The sequence below is a fragment of the Thamnophis elegans genome, chromosome Z, assembly GCF_009769535.1.
Source record: "Thamnophis elegans isolate rThaEle1 chromosome Z, rThaEle1.pri, whole genome shotgun sequence".
Taxonomy (NCBI): Eukaryota; Metazoa; Chordata; class Lepidosauria; order Squamata; family Colubridae; genus Thamnophis; species Thamnophis elegans.
The window spans coordinates 125,329,037-125,349,525 of NC_045558.1; the positions used below are offsets into that span (position 1 = coordinate 125,329,037).

At 37.6% G+C, this 20,489-nt stretch overlaps 1 pseudogene; it reads right to left on the reverse strand.

The window, feature by feature from the left end:
• Positions 1–12,477: 12,477 nt before the first annotated feature.
• On the reverse strand, positions 12,478–19,562 carry LOC116521655 (annotated as a pseudogene).
• Positions 19,563–20,489: the final 927 nt, after the last annotated feature.

Genomic DNA, 20,489 nt, shown 5'->3' on the forward strand with positions numbered 1-20,489 from the left:
GGTGGAAATGCTTCCCTCTGAACACATGACACAGTCATAGCAGCAAACCTGTTTTCCCTCCTCAATCAATTTCCGGTACCCAGGATGGCAGCTTTCTACACAGGTGGCAGAAGGTGGTGTCTAATGAGAATGGCCAGAGGAAGACAATAAAATGGATTATAATCAGGTTTTGAATCAGCAGTTATTCTCTTTAAATGAATCCAACCCTGCCCACCACAATTTCTTGTAATTTCTAATAATACAAAATTTGGAATTCCTAGGACCGATTCCTTGAATTAATCAGAGGAGCAGTTAAAATCTGAAAAGTCTTTGAACTGCTATTGAAAATTTGAAGACAAATCCAAATTTGGACACCTCTTCACATTACATAAAGGAACTTGAGATGTTCTAAAGAGGATCATGAAAGAGTATGTTTCTCATGACCTTAATGAGCTGTTTTAAATTTCAATGGTAATAAGAAAATAAATTTGTGATGTATGAGAAAGAATGTTGAAACTTGCCGAGCTGACAGCCAAAATATTCCTGTTTAGGATTTGGTATCCTTTTCCAATTATTCCTGTGTTATGTTGCCACTCAAGGGTGGTATCTCAATTTTCATTGCACAGGATGGGTCAAGCAAGGCAAAGAGATTGTCCAGCTTTAGTTGCCTCCCTTTTTTTGAACATACTCAATTATGAAAAAACCACCTGACAATTAAGAGTGTTTCAAGTGTGGTGAGCACAGGACTTGGGTGATGGCCAACTTTGGTATATGTCCACAGTCCATCTATACTATTCTGTGACAAACAATAAAATGGGATAACACAATTATCCAATCTTGCCTGCATTTCAAAACACATAAGCACTAGTGCCTGCTGAAAAGTTATTTAGTTTTATGAGAAAAATAAGAGAAAAAATCCACTGAATCTCTAAATGGCTAGAAGCTGCCCCAGATTTTTGAATTGGCTATGGGAAGCAAAAGGAAATAGTGGCAAGAAAAATATTGCCTGTGAAGCTCCAGGGAAATGGGATGTTTATGTTAGACTGAAGTGGAAAATAGGTGTGATAACTTTGTGCCTCAGATGATTCAAACATTGACTACAAAGTCAGATAAACTCATCATTGGGAAGCCTGCCTGCCTGCCTGCCTGCCTGCCTGCCTGCCTGCCTGCCTGCCTGCCTGCCTGCCTGCCTGCCTGCCTATCTATCTATCTATCTATCTATCTATCTATCTATCTATCTATCTATCTATCTATCTATCTATCTATCTATCTATCTATCTATCTATCTATCTATCTATCATTACCACATCCCCTTGGTCACGTGATTTATATTTGGGTGCCTGGCCACTGATTCACATTTATGGCATTTGCAGTGGAATGAAGAACTGAATTGGAGGGTTTGAATCTCACTTGAGGATCTGATAGCATTTGTGCATCACATTTTGAGAAGTTTAAAACAGAAGTTTAATGCAATTGCTAGGATTGTTTCATGTATGTAGGGCAACAATGCAACTGGAGGTTAGAAACTGATGGATTGTGCCATCTATTAATGATAATCCAAATACTTAAGATATATTTGCCAAACTGGTAGGGACAGCTTGCTGGCCACGCCCCTGAATTGGTTGCCGGTTGCCCCTACCGGCTTGTTTTTCAGTCATGTTTTCATGTTCTGTGCATGCGCAGAACAATTTACAGCCGACAGTGTACAAAGCATGTGCAAATTGAACTGGCAGCAATGTCAGCAGCAGCCAATCCCTGCTTAAGATATATCATTTTTACATATTCATATTTTTAAATATGTCCCATCTTTGTGTGTCTTAAAGTACCAAGGAGACTCACTGCATGATAAGTAGAAAACTCAAGTAACTACAATAGTTATAAAATAAAAGTCTTGGTATTAGAAGTGTTTGCAAATAAGGAATAAGTGAAAAAATCCAAACAGTGTTATTATATAGTATGGGAATCATAGATGTAGAGGACTTACAACATTTATTAAAATATTCACACAGAATAGTTTTGATGCGGTTTCTTTTTCTTTTTGTAAAGTAAATAAAAAACAGTGTAATTAAAACGAAATCTTCTCACCAAGAGATTAATTCATGAATAACAACAGCCACATGCAGAACCATGTCTATAAGGCTACATTCAACCGCTATATTCCAGCACCTGAAACATCATTAACCAAGACAAATGAATAAATAAAAACCATGCTAAAACCAGCTTTAATTCTCATCTAAAGTGGAAAAAAATGTAATCAGAATATCTTGAATAGCAAAGGTAGGTGTTCCCCTCGTACATATGTGCTAGTCGTTCCCAAATCTAGTGGGTGATGCTCATCTCCGTTTCTAAGCCAAAGAATCCGAAGACGTCTCCATGGTCATGTGGCCGGCATGACTAAATGCCGATGGCGCACACAATGCTGTTACCTTCCTACAAAAGGTAGTTTCTATTTTTCTACCTGCAGTTTTACATGCTTTCAAACTGCTAGGTTGGCAGAAGCTGGGACAAATAATGGGAGCTCACTCCACTACACAGCATTAGGGATTTCAACTGCCCAACTGCTGAACTTTCTGATTGACAAGCTAAGTGTCTTAGTCACTGAGCCTCTGTGTCCCTTATATCTTGAATACAATCCCCTTTTAAAAAAACCAACCCTTGAAAGGCACATCATTTTCTTTCACTTGCCTTCCTCTCAAAGATCCTTCTGGAAATTCCATAAAGTGCAGTAAAGACAATTCAGAATATACAGTTGACCCAAATTCTCCAATGACTACATCACTGAAGTGAGCAGGGAATCTAAGCCCAAAACGTAGTTTCTTACTGCAAATGGGGTTCAAGGTCTGGTTGAAAGAAGCTTGGAGGACAAAAAAAGAGAGTAGAAACCCATGGCAAAGTATGTTGAATGCCAAAGTAATTTGGCTCCATTCATAAGAGTGCAGCCACATCTTTTTCACCACACTTTGCCTGGGACAATGAAATAGACTCTATATTGGTTTTATGCATATCTAAAGTTGTAGATTACAATAATTATCATCTGAGTGATTCATAATGCCACCTACTTAGCCTCATGGAGTTGTTTCTAATGGTAAACTTAAACTGCACCGTCTCCCTAGGTTCTGTGCATGCCCAAAAAACAAGTTTAATTAATTTAGGGAGGTAGGCAATTCCCTTTCCCAAAGCTATTCAAATATTTTTCCAGTTGAAGAAATTATGTGACCCATCTCTTGACAGCTCCTCATCAGGGGAGAAAGAACTGATCTTGGGATCATAACAGATTTTTATTCCTGCTTTCCCAATCCGAGGAAAGCAAAGCTGATTAATAGAGGAAGAGATTGATTAGTAGCCAGATAAATTCTCCCTTCTCATCTCCCAGTCTCCCAATTTAGTTAAATGCATATCTCTTCTGCCCCTCCACTTTGCTGAAATGTTTTAAGAGATGGTACATGCTGTACCACTGCCCCCTATAAAACTATAATCACATGCCTTCATGATTACCATCTAGTCACACTCACTTCTCTTATGATTAACATTTGAGTGTTTGGTAATGGACTACCATATTTTTCGGAGTATAAGTCACATCAGAATATAAGACACACCAAGGTTCTGAAGAGGCAAATTAAAAAAGGTTTTTTTTGCAGGAAAAAGGGTGTGTCATACTCTGAAAAATACGGTATATTGTTTCAGGCCTTCACCCTACATTTGACTCATTGCAACTTGCCTATCGGAGGAACCGCTCTATAGACGATGCACTTTTGTGTGTCCTTCACGTTAGCTTGGTGCACCTGGAGGAGTGATGGTAGGATTTCAAACTTGTAATGAATCAACAAATCCCCTTAAGTCTAGACTGTCAGTGTGTATGAGAGTTCATGACTGGCAGAGACATGGTATAAGGTCAGTCAATGAATAGACATGGCAACTGGGTCAGCCAATGAGGCTGCTTGGAAACTGAAGCGTTATTTGTTTTGTGTGAGCCATAAAGAGACAGCAAGGAGCCCTCAGTTGTTCTGTATTAAAGTTCTGAGTCTGTGCTGAGGTCTAAACTAGTCTGCTGCTCTGAACTGAAACTGAAACTGTTTTCTCCTCTGCTTGTGTTTGCTTGTATATACTACCACATTGGAAAACCTGCTTTTGATATTGTATATTGACTTCATATGTTATATTATATATAAAGAGATGTTAATGAATCCTGCTGAATCAGTTACCTGTTTGTTCTTTCTGGATGTGATTCTTGCTGCAAATTCTGACATAGACTTTATTTTCTCCCTGAAATATGGAGATCAACACAATTCTACTCAAGGATCACAGACTGCACATGCAGAAAAGAAAAATTAATAACAATAATAAAAATAAATAAAAATGAAATGTAGATAGTTGTGAGGAAAGGAAAAATAATTTATTTCCAATCAAATAGGTTGCCTATAATGACAGTTGCAGAGAAAGTGGATACAAAAAGGGAGTTTATCCTCGGTGCGCAAGTGTGTTTGTGTTGATTCTAGGGTGAGATTTGAGGGGCGTGGCTGCCTGTACATGTTGCCCCACATTGGTTAAATCAAGTGTTATGGATTGGGTCACTACCTTTAAACTGTGAGCATTATAATTATGTTTTCATGTTAATTGAGTTTAGTGTGTTTGCTTATGTATCTAATTTATAATTTGAAAAAAGTGTTTAATGAATTATATTATGTTTTCTGTGAATTTAAAGGATCTTTGAGACTGTTAACTAAGGACCTGTTTTGGACAGCTGTGTTAGTTAACATGTGAATCCCTGTAAAATATTTCTAACAGTTATAATATTTATGAATTCTTTCCACAATGGAGATGTTTGCATCAAGACTGAGTGACAACTTTGTATTCTAACTTGTAGAGGTGGGTTGCTGCAAGTTCGGACACGGATCTGGCGAACTGGTAGTAGTGGTGGCAGGAGGTCCTGCCCACCCACCCAGACACTTCTGCGCATGCACAAAAGCATTTTGTTCATGTGGTTATGTGGGAGCACACCCAAACTGTAGTAAAAATATTGGCAACCCATCACCTGAATGTGTACCGTAAATATGTCTCCCTCTGGTTGTCCTTATTAACTGTGATTTGTTCTTCAGTTTGGATCTTGGTCATTCCTATGTGATACCAGCTGAAGTCTGGAAATGACACTGAATTCGGGGACCCACTGGTTGCACAGTTTGCCATCTTAGCACTGGAGGGAGTTACATGGCCCCAGATTCATCCAACCTGGAGGTCCTTCAAATAATTGCTGCTAAATGAGCAGATGGCAGCTATGTCTAGGAGATCCTTTGTACAACTTATTTTTGCATTGGTAGGCCCTGATCATAGCTACTCATGCCCAAGTCACCTCCATATTGGATTACTGCAATGCATTCCACATTGGGCTGCCCTTGAATGTGGAAGCTTCACCTGGTAAAGAATGCAACAGCACTTTCACAGCTAAAACAGCCCATGCTATACTTCTGCTCTTTGAGCTCCATTGATTACCAATTCAATTCAAGGTGCTGGTTTTGATCCATAAAGCCCTTCATGAGACGGGGCCAGACTATTTTATGGAGTGCGTCTCCCTGATTACATCAGGTCACCTCATTAGATCTGCCAGAGAATACATCCTGTAGGGACTGTCATATAAGGACATGTGCTCAGTGGTTTCCATGCAATTGAACTTCTCTGTTTGTGTTTCCCTGCTTATGGAACATTCTTTGACCTTAAAATTAGATGAGCCATCCTGTTTTATTCCTGAAAGCCCTCAAGAACTGATTTTATTATCAAACCTGGGGCTCCAAGGGAATGAGAGACCTGTTTAGATGGCTCTATTGCTGAGATGGCTATTTTTCCTCCCTCTTTGCCTAGAACTTGTAGCTCTGTTTTTATATTTACCATTTATATGATTTTTATATATTTGTATATCTATTGTTTTTATTTGTGGTTTTAATTTTTTGTTCTGTATTACTGAGAGCTGCCCTCCATATGGGGTGGGTGGGTTTATAAATTTGATAAATAAATAAATAAATAAAATAAGGGATAAGATGGCAAAGAAAATGATCCAAAAATTGCATAAATATTGTAAGCAGAAGTAACATCACTCCACAGGTCTGCAAAAAATTTTTTTTTCAAGTGCTGTTTTGGTTATTCCACGTAATCTTTATGTTTTTTGATGCGCTGAATCCGAAAATGACCTCTATGTTGTCATTGGACATCATGTTTCCTGACAATTTAGGTAACTCTTTTAAATAAGGCAATACCTCAAAATAAATGGAAATAGACTTATAAAATTAAAGTTTTATTATAATATTTTCATTAAAATCCTTTTTTGAACTGAAATGGGCTCACCTACACATACTAATCTCAATTCTTCTCCCTTGTAAGGCTCCTCTTGGTGCATTTACACTAGTTAGTAGCATCTGGACTGTCTCTTTATGAGGCGCCCAAACTTTATCTTGATCTCCAATTTTTAGTCCAAAGTATGCAAAGTATCTTTTTTTCACAAAGTCTGTAATATTCTGCTGTTGCTTCAACACTGTATGTTCACCACAGATGAAACAGAAACTGTCTGGCCAATTAATACACTTTCGCAGAACAATAACATAATGGATGAAGAATGACAAGCTAACATGAATTGCAATGAAAAAGTGTAAACAGCCTAGAACCAAGAACCTGATGATGATTCATGCACAAGTGTGGCATGCAGGAGAGAGCAGCTCTGTGTCTGTACACGAGACGTCACAGTGCTGGCCACGCCCCCTGCACAGACCGGAGATGCTGCTATCTGCCCTGTGTCTCCCTCCCACTGGATTCTTCAGGAAAGATTAACCCCTTCTACAATTAGAAGCAAAGACTTAAAACTTGTTTAGATTATGTATATATTGCTGACCATCAGATTTACAGTGCTATATTTTTTTACATAACTCAGACAAAACCTTGAGAGTTATTTCAGCATTTTGTATCTTAAATGCACTTATGTGAATTAATTAATAGTAATTTGGACTTTAAATTTTGTTGAAAACCCATAATATGAAAAATACCAAAAATTAAAAAAATTGATAAATTTGAAGACAATTTTGCATGTTGTGGCAAATCATGACGTCTAGGAGTTTTTTCAATATTTTATTTGTTTTCAGCACACTAAATTATTATTTTTTTATATATATATATATTTTATTATGTTTTCATTCTATACAATCACATATTCACTGTGCTTGATCAGGGCATATAACATTGAATAATAAACACGGCCCTCACTTATATAGAAAATGCCCTCTACAATACAAACCCAGTATACCACCTTGACCTGCCATACACCCTCTTTCAACCCCCTCCAACTTTCATTCTTCCTTCTCACACACCCCTCTACGCCTACTTCCCCTCCCCTTCTTTCTAACCTTAACCCTATCACTCCCTCTCCATTCCCTCCCTCCCTTCTCCTCTCTCTCACCCTCTCCACCCTCCTTCTTCTTTCACTCGACTCTTTCCTTCGGTATCTATTACCTTCCAGTATATTCGGTTTGTTCTATTTTCGCACTAACATTGAAAAGCCACAGTATACAAATACAATCATGGAATTTAACACATATTGTATTTCCCCCCTCCCCCCTCCCCCTAAATCCCCACCTCCCTTCCCTCCCCCCGACTTCCCAAAGACCATACGTGGTATAATTTTTGAACAATCACAGTCTGAAATATCTCTACATTGAACTCAGCTTCTTACTGTTACCCAAATTTTAAACAATTTAAATTATTACTGATACTAAGCATACGCTATCTGGAGTTTCTTAGTCCCATATTTACTTTTTATGTAATCAATCCACTTTTTCCAGTCTCTTTTGTATCTCTCGTTTGAATGTTCTTTGAGATATGCTGAGATTTTGGCCATTTCGGCTAAGTTCATAACTTTCAAAGTCCATTCTTGAATTGTGGGTAAATCTTTCTTCTTCCAACACTGCGCCACCAAGAGTCTTGCTGCCGTTATTAAATACAGGATCAAATTAGTCTCTGCTACTGTGAAATCAATACATATACCCAGTAAAAACAACTGGGGGGTAAATTTTATCCTTCTTTTAAAGATGTTTTGCAGGATCCACCATATTTTTATCCAGAATGCCTTAACATTACGACATGTCCACCATATATGAAAATATGTAGCATCACAAGAACCACATCTCCAACATTTAGGTTGAACATTTGGATACATAGAGGCAAGCTTTTTAGGATCTAGGTGCCATCTATAAAACATCTTATAAAAATTTTCTCTCAGGTTTTGTGCTTGTGTAAATTTCACATTTCTTACCCAGATTCTTTCCCATGTTTCAAGCATTATTGGTTCCTCGACATTCTGAGCCCACTTTATCATACAATCCTTAATCAGTTCCGTTTCAGAATCCATCTGTACTAATACATTATATATCCTCTTTATATGCATTGAGCTTTGATCTCTTATTTGTTTAAACAAATTATCCTCAACTTTTACAAAGCCAGTTTTTTGATCTGTTTTCCACCTAGCTTGTAGTTGACCATACTGAAACCACGTTTGAACTACCTTCTCTTCTTTAAGTACCTCTAAAGATTTTAGTTCCATCACCCCTCTTTCTGAGATAAGAAGTTGTCTATAGGTGGTTCTATCGTGTTTTTGTTCTACATTCATATTTTGAATTGCATGTCTAGGAATTGCCCACATGGGCACTTTATCATTTAGTTTATGTTGATATTTTTTCCAAACCCGCAATAAAGCATTTCTTAAGATGTGATTTTTAAATTTCTTATCCGTTTTTTTGTTAAATAACAGGTAAGCATGCCAACCATATAACAAATCATATCCCTCGATATTCAAAATTCTGTCATTAGTTAGATGAATCCAGTCACTAATTGCAGATAATGCCACTGCGTCATAGTATAATTTTAAGTTAGGTAATTTCAATCCTCCTCTTTCACGTGCATCTTGCATTATTTTCATCTTTACCCTCGGCTTCTTTCCTGCCCACACAAATTTGTTGATACCCTTCTGCCATTCTAAAAGATTCGCATCTCTTTTAAGTATTGGTAACATTTGAAAAAGAAATAAAAATTTTGGTAAAATGTTCATTTTTACTGCCGCTATTCTACCCAGCAAGGACAAATGCAGTTTTTCCCACCTTTTCAACTCCAGCTGTGTACTATGCCAAAGTGATTCATAATTATACTTGTATAATTTCCCATTTGAAATTGAAATATTAACTCCAAGATATTTAACTTTTTTAACTACCTCACATCTTAGCGTCGCCCCCAGTTCTTCCTTCTGTTTGATAGTCATATTTATAGCTATTATTTTGGTTTTTCCTAGATTTATTTTAAATCCCGAGACTTGACCATATTGATTGATCGTATTCAATAATACCCTACTAGTTTCCTGCGGTTGTTCCAATATTATAACCAGATCATCCGCAAATGCACGAACTCTATATTCTTGCTGTCTAATTTTGATCCCTTTTAGACCGCCCAGGCCCCGTATCTTATTCAACAGTATTTCCAAAGTTATAATAAACAATAATGGGGACAGAGGACAGCCCTGTCTTGTACCTTTTTCAATTTGAAAGGAGTCTGTCAGACTTCCATTGACAATGATCTGGGCTGTTTGCTGCTGATATATTGCTCCAATTGACCGTAAAAAGCCATCTCCTATCTGCATTTTTTGCAATGTCTTCAGCAGGAATTGCCAATTAACTCGATCAAAGGCTTTCTCCGCATCCAAAAATATGAATGCGGCCGGGATTTGATTATTCTTTCCCAAGTATTCTAAAGCGTTGATAATTAATCTAACGTTATCCTTCATCTGTCTGCCCTGTATAAAACCAGTTTGATCGGTATGTATCAGTTGCTGAGTTACCCCCATTAGCCTATTTGCTAATATTTTAGTAAAAATTTTATAATCTACATTGAGTAATGAAATAGGTCTGTAATTTTTTGGTTGGGTAAGGTCTTGATCTTCTTTGGGTATCAACGATATGAACGCAGTCTTCCACGAGGGAGGCACTTTCCCTCCCGATTGAATTTTATTGAATAGTTCTCTGAGGGGTTCTACCATTTCTAACTGTAGATATTTATAATAAACAGCTGTTAGACCATCTGTGCCTGGTGCTTTCCCTAACTTTAATTGTTTAATTGCCTGCAAAATTTCCCCAGAGGTTATAGGTTGGTTCAGCTTATGCCTATGTTCTTCTCTGACTAGGGGGATTTTCTCTTTATCTAGGTATTTGTCTATATCTCCGTCCTTAATTTTGTCCCCTTTATACAACTATGTAAAAAATTCCCGAAATACCTTTTGAATCTCTTCCTGTTGAAACACTTCCTTCCCTCTGTAACACAATTTGGATACATTTCGAGCTTTCCTTTTTTTTCTAATCTGATAAGCCAACCACCTACCGGGTTTATTTGCATTGCAGAAAGTATTATGTTTAGCATATAATAAACTAGTAGCTACCTGGTCAGAGATCAGTATATCAAACTGAGATTTTAATATAGCAATTGTTTCCCTAATTTTTTTTATCTCCTGGGTTCAATATTAATTCCTGCTTTTTTTCAATATTTTATTTGTTTTCAGCACACTAAATTAGATGAAAATAATCAAATAGCTTTTTAGTCACAGACCTGTGTAATGAACCATTTTTTGTTGAAATTCCTGGGCAGAAAATGTTTCCACAAATACAGAAGTAATTTGGTTGGCTCAACTTATCCTCTTTTATAGCAGAGGATAACATTCAAGAGCTGCAGTAGTGCAGTGGTTAGAGTTCAGTACTGCAGGCTACTTCTGGCTGCTAGCTGTTCGGCAGTTCGGGTCTCACCAGGCTCAAGGTTGACTCAGCCTTCCATCCTTCTGAGGTGGGTAAAATGAGGACCCAGAGTGTTGGGAGCAATAGGCTGACTCTGTAAACTGCTTAGAGAGGACTGTAGAGCACTATGAAGCAGTGTATAAGTCTTAGTGCTATTGCTATTACTCTTTCAGTTTCCAAAATTTTGAATATAATCCCCATCCCATAAATTTAAAAAATGATATTAGAAAGAAAATGTGTTGGAGGGTACCAATAAATAGATAAAGATAAAGACAGGTGTGCTAGTTGTTTCCAGCTCTAGGGGCTGTGCTCATCTCTGCTTCTAAGGCAAAGAACCAGCATTGTCTGAAGTCTCCGTGGTCATGTGGCATGACTCATGAAGGCATATGGAGGTGCTCAGAGCACTGTTACCTTCCCACCAAAATGGTCCCTATTTTTCTACTTGCACTTTTTACATCATATTCTACTCAGTATCCAGAATGCAGCTCTAAAGGTGATCAATAGCATTAAGTATCTGGGGGTGCAAACAATTAACAATCTGAATTGGTCTCTCCACATGTCATCCTGAGTGAAGCAAACCAGCACCTGCATTTCCTGTGTCAGATGAGGAGAGCACAGCTTTCTCCTTCTGTCCTGGTCACTTTTTACAGAGACACGATTGAGATCATTTTAACAATCTCTTCATCACTGTTTGGTTTGGTGGTAGTGCCTCAGTCAGAAAGTACATACAGAGAGTGGTAAGGACAGCCAGGAAGGTTATAGGAAGGCTGCTTCCTATTATTCAGGATACTGCTTATAAGTGGTATAGCATTAAAGCATTGTTAGAGACCCCACACACCCACTTTATGGACTGTTTCTGTTGCTTCCCTCTGGGAGGAGGTTTTGAAGTATTTCTACCAGGACTACCTGATTCTGTAACAGCTTTGTTCCCTATGCCATCTGTGCGGTAAACTCGCAAGATTTGTTTTTCTCACCCTGTACATTTATAAATCCAAACTAGACTGTATTATTTCTCTGTGTCATACAATATATTTGGGTATATGGGCATATGCTAATTTATTTATTTACTTATTTATTTATCATCTTTATATAGTGTATTTTGGAGGAGATGACCCTTTGACAGCTGTATGGAATGAAATTTTATTTTAATGTATGCCAATTAGCGTACATTTCAAGTGACAATAAAGTTATTCTAAGTTTAAGTCTAAGTCTAAATATATATTAGAAAAAATCTTACTCAATAAACAATATCAGTTCTGGAAAAAAAAAGCACTTTATTTCTGAACAAAGAAGTCTTCATCTAGAAAACGTTCTGCACATTTTTTTCTCCTTGTTATTGTGTATTTGTGAAGTTTCTTACATTAAGAACCCAGAGGGCACAGTAAGAGCAAATTTGCCTTTAAACTTTGCCCAAAGCCTTGACTTCAATCCTGAGGGCACTCAAGGTTGACTCAGGCTTCCATCCTTCCAAGCATGGAAGGATGCTTGGAAGGATGGACCCAGATTTTGGGAGCAGTATGAAAATAATGCTTACATAGTAAACTATCCAGATGATGCTATAAAGCACTATGGGGCAGTATACACATCTAAATGTTATTGCTATTAAAAAATGGGAGAAGACAACTATTCCTGAATGAAATTCTTTGGCCGATTATTTTCATGTTCTTTTTATAGCATCATAGAATTCAGCCATCATTCATGTTGCTCTTGAAATCACATCATTCTTTTTCCTAACCAGCTGCTCCCTCGTATTCAGCTCTGGCCTCAGTATGATAATGTAGCACTTGGGCAGGAAAATGCAACCTAGTAAACCACCACTTGAAGCCAAGATAGAGAAGACTTCCACAGCCACCATGGATTTCCCCTTGGTGCTCAAGTACGTAGGCACAAAGGACACCCAAACACTGCAGAAGACCAACATGCTGAAGGTGATGAGCTTGGCTTCATTGAACGTGTCAGGCAACTTCCGGGCAAAGAAGGCCACTCTGAAGCTGATGAGGGCCAGAAGCCACATGTAGCCCAGCACAAGGTAAAACATGATCTCCGAGCCTTCGTTGCATTGCACTAAGATCTCATCCAGCTGGGAATGCATGTCGAACTCTGGGAAAGGAGGAGAAATGGTCCACCAGACAGCACAGATGCTTGTTTGAATAAGGGAGCAAAAAACAATGACTGAGACGGACAGCCTTTTCCCCACCCACCACCTCATGCGGTTCCCTGGCTTTGTGGCCATGAAGGCCAGAACCACAGTGATGGTTTTGGCTAACACACAAGACACTGCAATGGAGAAGACAACTCCAAAAACTGCTTGCCGGAGCAGACATGTGACTTTCCCTGGACATCCGAGGAAGAGGAAAGAGCAAAGAAAACACAGTAGGAGCGAGACAAGCAGGGTGCAGGTGATATTCTAATTGTTGGCTTTGACGATGGGAGTGTTCTGGTGGAAGATGAATGTCCCCATCACCACAATTGTGATGACAGCAAAAGAAACAGCAAAGCCAGTCAGGACTTCTCCCAGGACTTCTTTGTAGGATAAGTAGGTGATAATTTTGGGAATACATTGATGGTGTTTCTCATTTGGATATTGCTCTGTGGGACACCTCTCACATTGGTTGGAATCTGAAAACCATAAATAAACTCTCTAAAAAGTCTACACATTAAATAGAATTAAGTTCTTAAAAATTATTCCATCCTGAAGGTGTTTTGGGAGACAATAAACCTCTTAAATGTTTTGCTTTAAGAAAATCCTTTTAAAGTTTATCTTGTATTCAATACAGTACGTTTCCTGAACAAGAGATTACACAATTAAATAAAGAAATGTTTTTACTTAAAAAAAGAAGAAAGAGAACAAGGCTGGTGAGAGATCCCAATCAATCCATGCTTTTCTTTAAAACCACCGTATTTTTGGCAGTATACGATTTTGAAGAGGTGAACTAAAAAAAAAATTGCATTCTGCAGACCTCCCAAACCACTGCACACCTCATTTTTTGTGAAAAAATAAGGCATGCAGAGAGTTTGAGAGGATTGCATAGTGCTCCTGAGGCTGCATTTTTTTTGGGGGGGGGGGGCAAAAACAAGAAATAAAATGACCCTTTCTGCCAAAAAAGGAGCATGCATAGCTTTTAGGAGGCTTGCAGAGTGCTCCTGAGGCCGGGGGGGGGGAATGAGCAAAGTCCAGTCCACATTTCCCTCCTGTTTGCCCTCCCCAGTCCCCAGGAGCATTTTTCAAGCCTCCCAAACCTTCTGCACATCCATTTTTGTGAAGGGGCGTGGGGTTTCTGGAGGCCAAAAACCCTGTATTCACAGTATAAGATGCACCCAGATTTTCACCCACTTTTTGGAGGGGAAATGGTGTGTATTATGCTCTGAAAAATAGGGTATATTCAAGAACCCAAACTTGGTTAGAACAAAATTTATTTTTAAAGAAACACAGATCTTTTTTTTCTTACCAATCATGGTGGAAATGCTTCCCTCTGAACACTTGACACAGTCATAGCAGCAAACCTGTTTTCCCTCCTCAATCAATTTCCGGTACCCAGGATGGCAGCTTTCTACACAGGTGGCAGAAGGTGGTGTCTAATGAGAATGGCCAGAGGAAGACATTAAAATGGATTAGAATCAAGCTTTGAATCAATCAGTCAGCAGTCACGGTCTTTAAATAAATCCAACCCCGCCCATCACAGTTTCTTGTAATTTCTAATAATGCAAAATTTGGAATTCCTAGGACCGATTGCTAGAATTAGTCAGAGGAGCATTTAAAATCTGAAAAGTCTTTGAACTGCTATTGAAAATTTGAAGACAAATCCAAATCCGGACACCTCTTCACATTACATAAAGCAACTTGAGATGTCCTAAAGAGGACCATTAAAGAGTATGTTTCTCATGACCTTAATGAGCTGTTTTAAATTTGAATAGTAATAAGAAAATCCAAAATAAATTTGTGATGTATGGGAAAGAATGTTGAAACTTGCCGAGCTGACAGCCAAAATATTCCTGTTTAGCATTTGGTATCCTTTTCCAATTATTCCTCTGTTATGTTGCCACTCAAGGGTGGTATCCCAATTTTCATTGATTCAGCTGCTTCAAACTACAGAGTACTCATCAGTGGGAAAGTCTGTCTATCTGTCGGTCTGTCTGTTTATCTATCAATCATCCATCCATCCATCCATCCATCCATCCATCCATCCATCCATCCATCCATCCATCCATCCATCCATCCATCCATCTATCTATCTATCTATCTATCTATCTATCTATCTATCTATCTATCTATCTATCTTCTTGTTAGATTGGGTAATGGATAGGCACACACAGGGTTAACGGTAACAACAGCTCTTTATTAAGTACAACAAGTGAGAACAATCCAGCGAAGGTTGAGTCTGACAACAGCCCTTTTAAAGTGAGCTGTCAGACCCTTCACCCAATAAGATTAAGTGTTATTTTTCATATTTTTTTTAAAGGAGAAAGTGTTACCTTTCAAAAGATGAATCTTCCACTTCACTAGCTCTCAAGAAGCCCCTGAACTCAAAGGGTCCAAAACCCCAGTGATCAGAGCTCCCTTTCCCTACAATCTGAAAGTGTAATGTAGATTTGAGAACTTCTTCATTTTTCCACAATACAAGAGTGTTCTAACAACATTCAGAAGATATCAAATGATCTTTGAACTACTCTAAGATTACTGGTTTAAAATTATAGAAATTTGAAAAAATATCCCCATGTTTTATTTGGTTTGTTTAACACACCTTCTTAAATTTAGGGTTCCATACAATGACAGATGTATTTATGGCGAAGTCCTCCTTTTGAGAACTCTGAGGTTCAATATGTCCAACTTGGACCTTCTGAAAGGATCGATTGGGGAAAGAAATCAAGTTGATGACATCGTATGCTGCTGCCAGGTTTCCATTCTCATTGAAAGCTATTTCTTCCCCAACACTATTGTTGAAATGGAGGTTTTTCAGAAATAAACGAAGCTAAAAGATAAGAGAGGCAAGTGAGAAATTGGTGTCCATAGCAGGCAATAGAATATGGGATTTATCAAAATGTGCTCAAGCAGTTTTTAATGAACAATCAAACATTTGAGTTGATAGTATTTTTTAATATTCCAACGGCATAATTCTGTTTTGCAGGACTATATTCATATTTTTATGTTTAAGTATTACAAATAGATATATTTGCACATATATTTCTTATTTGTACTTCATGATGGATAAAAACAATTGCCAAGAAATATAACACAATAATAGAATAAAAGATTTGGAAGGGAACTTGGATATTTTCATCTCTTCTTGTCCAACTCCCTGCTCCACCGGGAAACCTTGTACCATTTTAGAAAAATAGTTATCCAATCTCTTCTTAAAATCATCCAGTGTTAGCACACCCACAACTTCTGGAAGCAAGTCATTCTACTGATTAATTGTTTTAACTATCAAGAAATTTCTCCTTAGTTCTAAATTGGTTTTCTCCTTGATTATTTTCCATCCATTGCTTCTTGTCCTGCTTTCAAGTGTTTTGGAGTATATCTTGACTCCCTCTTCTTTGTGGCAAGCCCATTATATATAATGGATAACCCAAGAAAACGTATTTATTGGAGTTCTATTCCAGAAAACACGATTAAGAAGTTAAATGATGACCTTGATATATTAAATCAAATTTTCTTCAGGCATAGGACAGAAAATGCCTACACCAAACATATCTCAGAGAAAGACAAGTTTTGTCATTCTATCCTACCCTTGCCTTTCATTTCATCAATTATTATTATTATTTTGCAAAATTCTTCCTTCTGTCTACTTTGGTGAATTTTTCTTCTGCTACTTAACTTCAAAATGTTGCAAAATTGGAGTCTTTTATTGGATTTGAGGGTTTTTTGGGATTGAAGATTGGAAAGGAAGCAGAACATCACTTGGAAAAGATTACTTCCCTATATCTAACATAATATCTGTAAATAAAAATCTAAATTTCCACAAGGATTAAGCCTCTACACAACTAAAAGTATAAATTTGAAAGACAAAAAGAATAGGTATAAATAGTGGAAAGCGGGATACCCAATTAAGGCAGAATATCATCAAATAACCCAAGGCTGCAAATATGAAATCAGGAAAACTAAGGCTCAAAATCTTGTGAGAAAAAAACCCTTCTTTTAACATGTAAAAAACAAGAAAAAAGTCAAGGAAAGAATTGGTCCATCAGTGGGAGAAAATGGCAAGAAGATGATGAGCATCAGAGAGAAAGAAGAACTGCTTAATTCATTTTTTGCATCTGGCTTTACACAAAAGGAAAAAAAAACAATTCAATCTATCAAAAACAGAACTATGAAAAACTTATCAGGAATAGAAATTAAAATAGACAAGAAAATGGTAAGAGAGCACCTGTCCACATTAGATGAATTCAAATCATCAGAACCAGATGGATTAAATCCCAAGATTCTGAAGGAACTGGCAGACATGATCTCACTGAACTATATCTTTCGCAGGTCCTGGAGTAGTGGGGAACTACCAGAGAACTGGAAAATAGCTGATGTAGTTCCCATCTTCAAAAAAGGGGTAAAAGATAAATCCAGCAAACCACAGACCTATCAGCCTGACCTCAATACCTGGGAAGATTGTGGAAAAGGTAATCAAGGAATGAATCTGCAAACACACTTTTTATATAGATATTGAATTTTTATGTTTTAAATTGTTAAAAAAATAAAAAAATACAAAAAATAAAATAAACAGCCCAAAGCATATATTTCAATAGACATAAATATCATTAAGATCGTCTCCAGCATGAGCCTGGAAGCTCGGATGAGTAAATCTCTGGTCCCATTGACCAACCCAGATTCAATCTCTCATCGTTATCCTGAGACGTGTATATTTGTCTTCATTCATAAAAGTATACTTAGTGAATTTTGTAAACATTAAAATAACTATATTATTATGGCTACGTTCCCATTGAAAGGCAACGTAACTCACCTGCCAAGGTTGGACTTTCAAAAAATTCCACTTCTCTTCATTGCCTCTTGTCTTCTGCTTGGCTCTGGATGAATATATAGCATGGAGACCATGTGCTACAGCATACACAGCATTGTAAATACTGTAGCTCTGGCCAGACATCTCCATTTCAAAGACAGTTCCAGGGAGACTCCCCAAATCCTCTTTCCCAGTGCATTTTCTTTGGCCTGGTGCAAGTATAATGCTTATTGGAAATGAACAGATAAATGCGACACTCCAAAACATAGGTAAAAAAGACACTTTAGAGTGATATGGATTTAGGTTCTCCAGGTACTCTTGAAAGCCTGGAACCCTATTTGTGTGTAGGGCAAAAGACAAGCTGCCATTGAAGGAGAATGTGGTGAATTTCTTTGACTCAAAGACAGATGTGACATCCCAGAGAGCACTTATGATCCAAATCCTCTCTATTGGGCACCTGCTACCAATTTCATAGGCTTCAAGAATTATTCGTAAACCTTCTATAGATTCCATGTCCCCATAAACAAGTATTACATTGGTTTTACTATACCACAGGAGACGTCCTATGTTATTTAGATTACTCTTCCGTAAGAAACTGGGGTTATAAGTAATCACTCTTGGAACAAACTGAATTAAAGAAATGCAAATGTCACTCTGGATGAATTTTGGTCTCAGAATTCTGAGAAATCTCTCTCCAGTGGCATCTTCTGGAATGAGAAGATCAATCCAATTCCATCCAAAATATTTCAGGAGCTGAATAATCCTAGCATACTGGAGGTTTTCATTTGGAGTCATCCAAAAGAAAGAAGGGAACTGCTGTTTATCACTCAATGCCAGGTCAAAAGTGCCAAAACTGAGCTGCAGAGTGGGAATAATAATGATGTGCTTTTAGACTAGTTACTGTTTTTGCAGATATGTCAACAAGAAGGAAGGAAGTACATTTCTTTTGCACCTTATTTCAATCAAAAGTCCTGATGTTAAATGTTAAATCTGGGGATCAACAAGTCTTTCCTTATAGCTTTTGCTATAAGACCTTCATTAGTTTTCCATTCATCACTTTTTAGACCAAGTATTCTTAGTTTTTGATTGTGCTAAGCAAAAATAGAAGGAATGGGTAAAAAAAGAGGAGGCTTATTCTTTAAGGATTGGACAGTATTAATTTCCCATCTTGATACTCAAATAACTTTTTTTCTGTACATTATGAGAGCAACATATCTATTTCTTTACTGATCAATATATTTAAAATTGGTAAGGCATAAAGAAGAAGAGAAGAAAATAAAATAACAAGAGGCAGTTAATAATAGCTAAGGTTGAAACTGAGAAGGAGGAGGAGGAGGAGGAGGAGGAGGAGAAGGAGAAGAATCAAGATAGCAAGAAGGACAGTTAAACAATTTCTTACATACCAAATGAAATGTTTGTGCTTATTAAGAATTACTCCTGTTGCAATATTAATTGATGCATTGCATTTCTGTGACAAAATAAACAAATAAAAACTTGATCTGCTTTTGAGAGATTACCCCGAATTTTCGTCCTCTGATAGTTTTTTTTAACTACCACCTTTTCCTCTTCCTGCTTGAGCATTTATGTGAGCCCAGATCCTTACCTGTGGAATTTTGTAGGCATTTAAGATGTTGGCTATCTGGATGGTGTTCTGGGAAGGAAGATCACCAATGACAGCCATGATGTTTTGGTCCTTTCCTTTTCTGTAATTGAAGGGACACCAGCTTTCAAGAAAGAAGAGATCCAAAAGGTTCTCAGAGGCTTTCATTGCCTGAAAACCATTATCATGTATCTTGGAGACCAAAGTGATGTTGGGTAACAGGTCCTCATTCATGTTGATCTCCTGAATGGCAAAACTGAAGGCTAGGACATGCTGTAAATTTTTAGGCAATGGCCTGCAAGAAACATTTCATTTAGTTCTACAATATTAATGTTTTCCTTCAGCCCTAAAATGATGTATTTGACTGCTTGAATTAGTTCAAGAAGTCCTCAGCTTACAACAGACCATACAAAGTTACAATGGCACTGAAAAAAGTGATTTATGACCATTTCTCACACTTAGAACCATTACAGCATCCCCTTGGTCACGTGATATATATTTGGGTGCCTGGCAACTGATTCATATTTATGGCAATTGCAGTGTTCTGTGATCATATGATCACATTTTGGGACCTTCTGACAAGCAAATGTAATCGGGAAGCCAGATTCATCTCACAAAATTTACTTATTTGAGAACTGTAGTGATTCACTTAACAAATGTGACAGGAAAAGTAATGGGGACAAAAGCTTTGATTCTTAAATTTCAGAAGTTAAGAAATTCTAGAAGTGAGGAAGGCATCGAGTGAGGAACTGAATTGGAGGGTCTGAATCTCACTTGAGGATCTGACAGCATTAGTGTATCACATTTTGAGAAGTTTAAAACAGAACTTTAATGCAATTGCAAGGATTGTTTCATGTATGTAGGGCAACAATTCAACTGGAGGGCAGAAGCTGATGAATTGTGCAATCTATTAATGACAATCCAAATACTTAAGATATATTTGCCAAACTGGTAGGGACAGTTTGCTTATCTCCGTTTCTAAACTAAAGAATCTGAAGAGGTCTCCGTGGTCATGTGACCAGCATGACTAAACGCCGAAGGTGCACAAAACGCTGTTACCTTCCTACCAAAGGTAGGGCCTATTTTTATACTTGCACTTTTACATGCTTTCAAACTGGTAGGCTGGCAGAAGCTGGGACAAATAATGGGAGCTCACTCCGC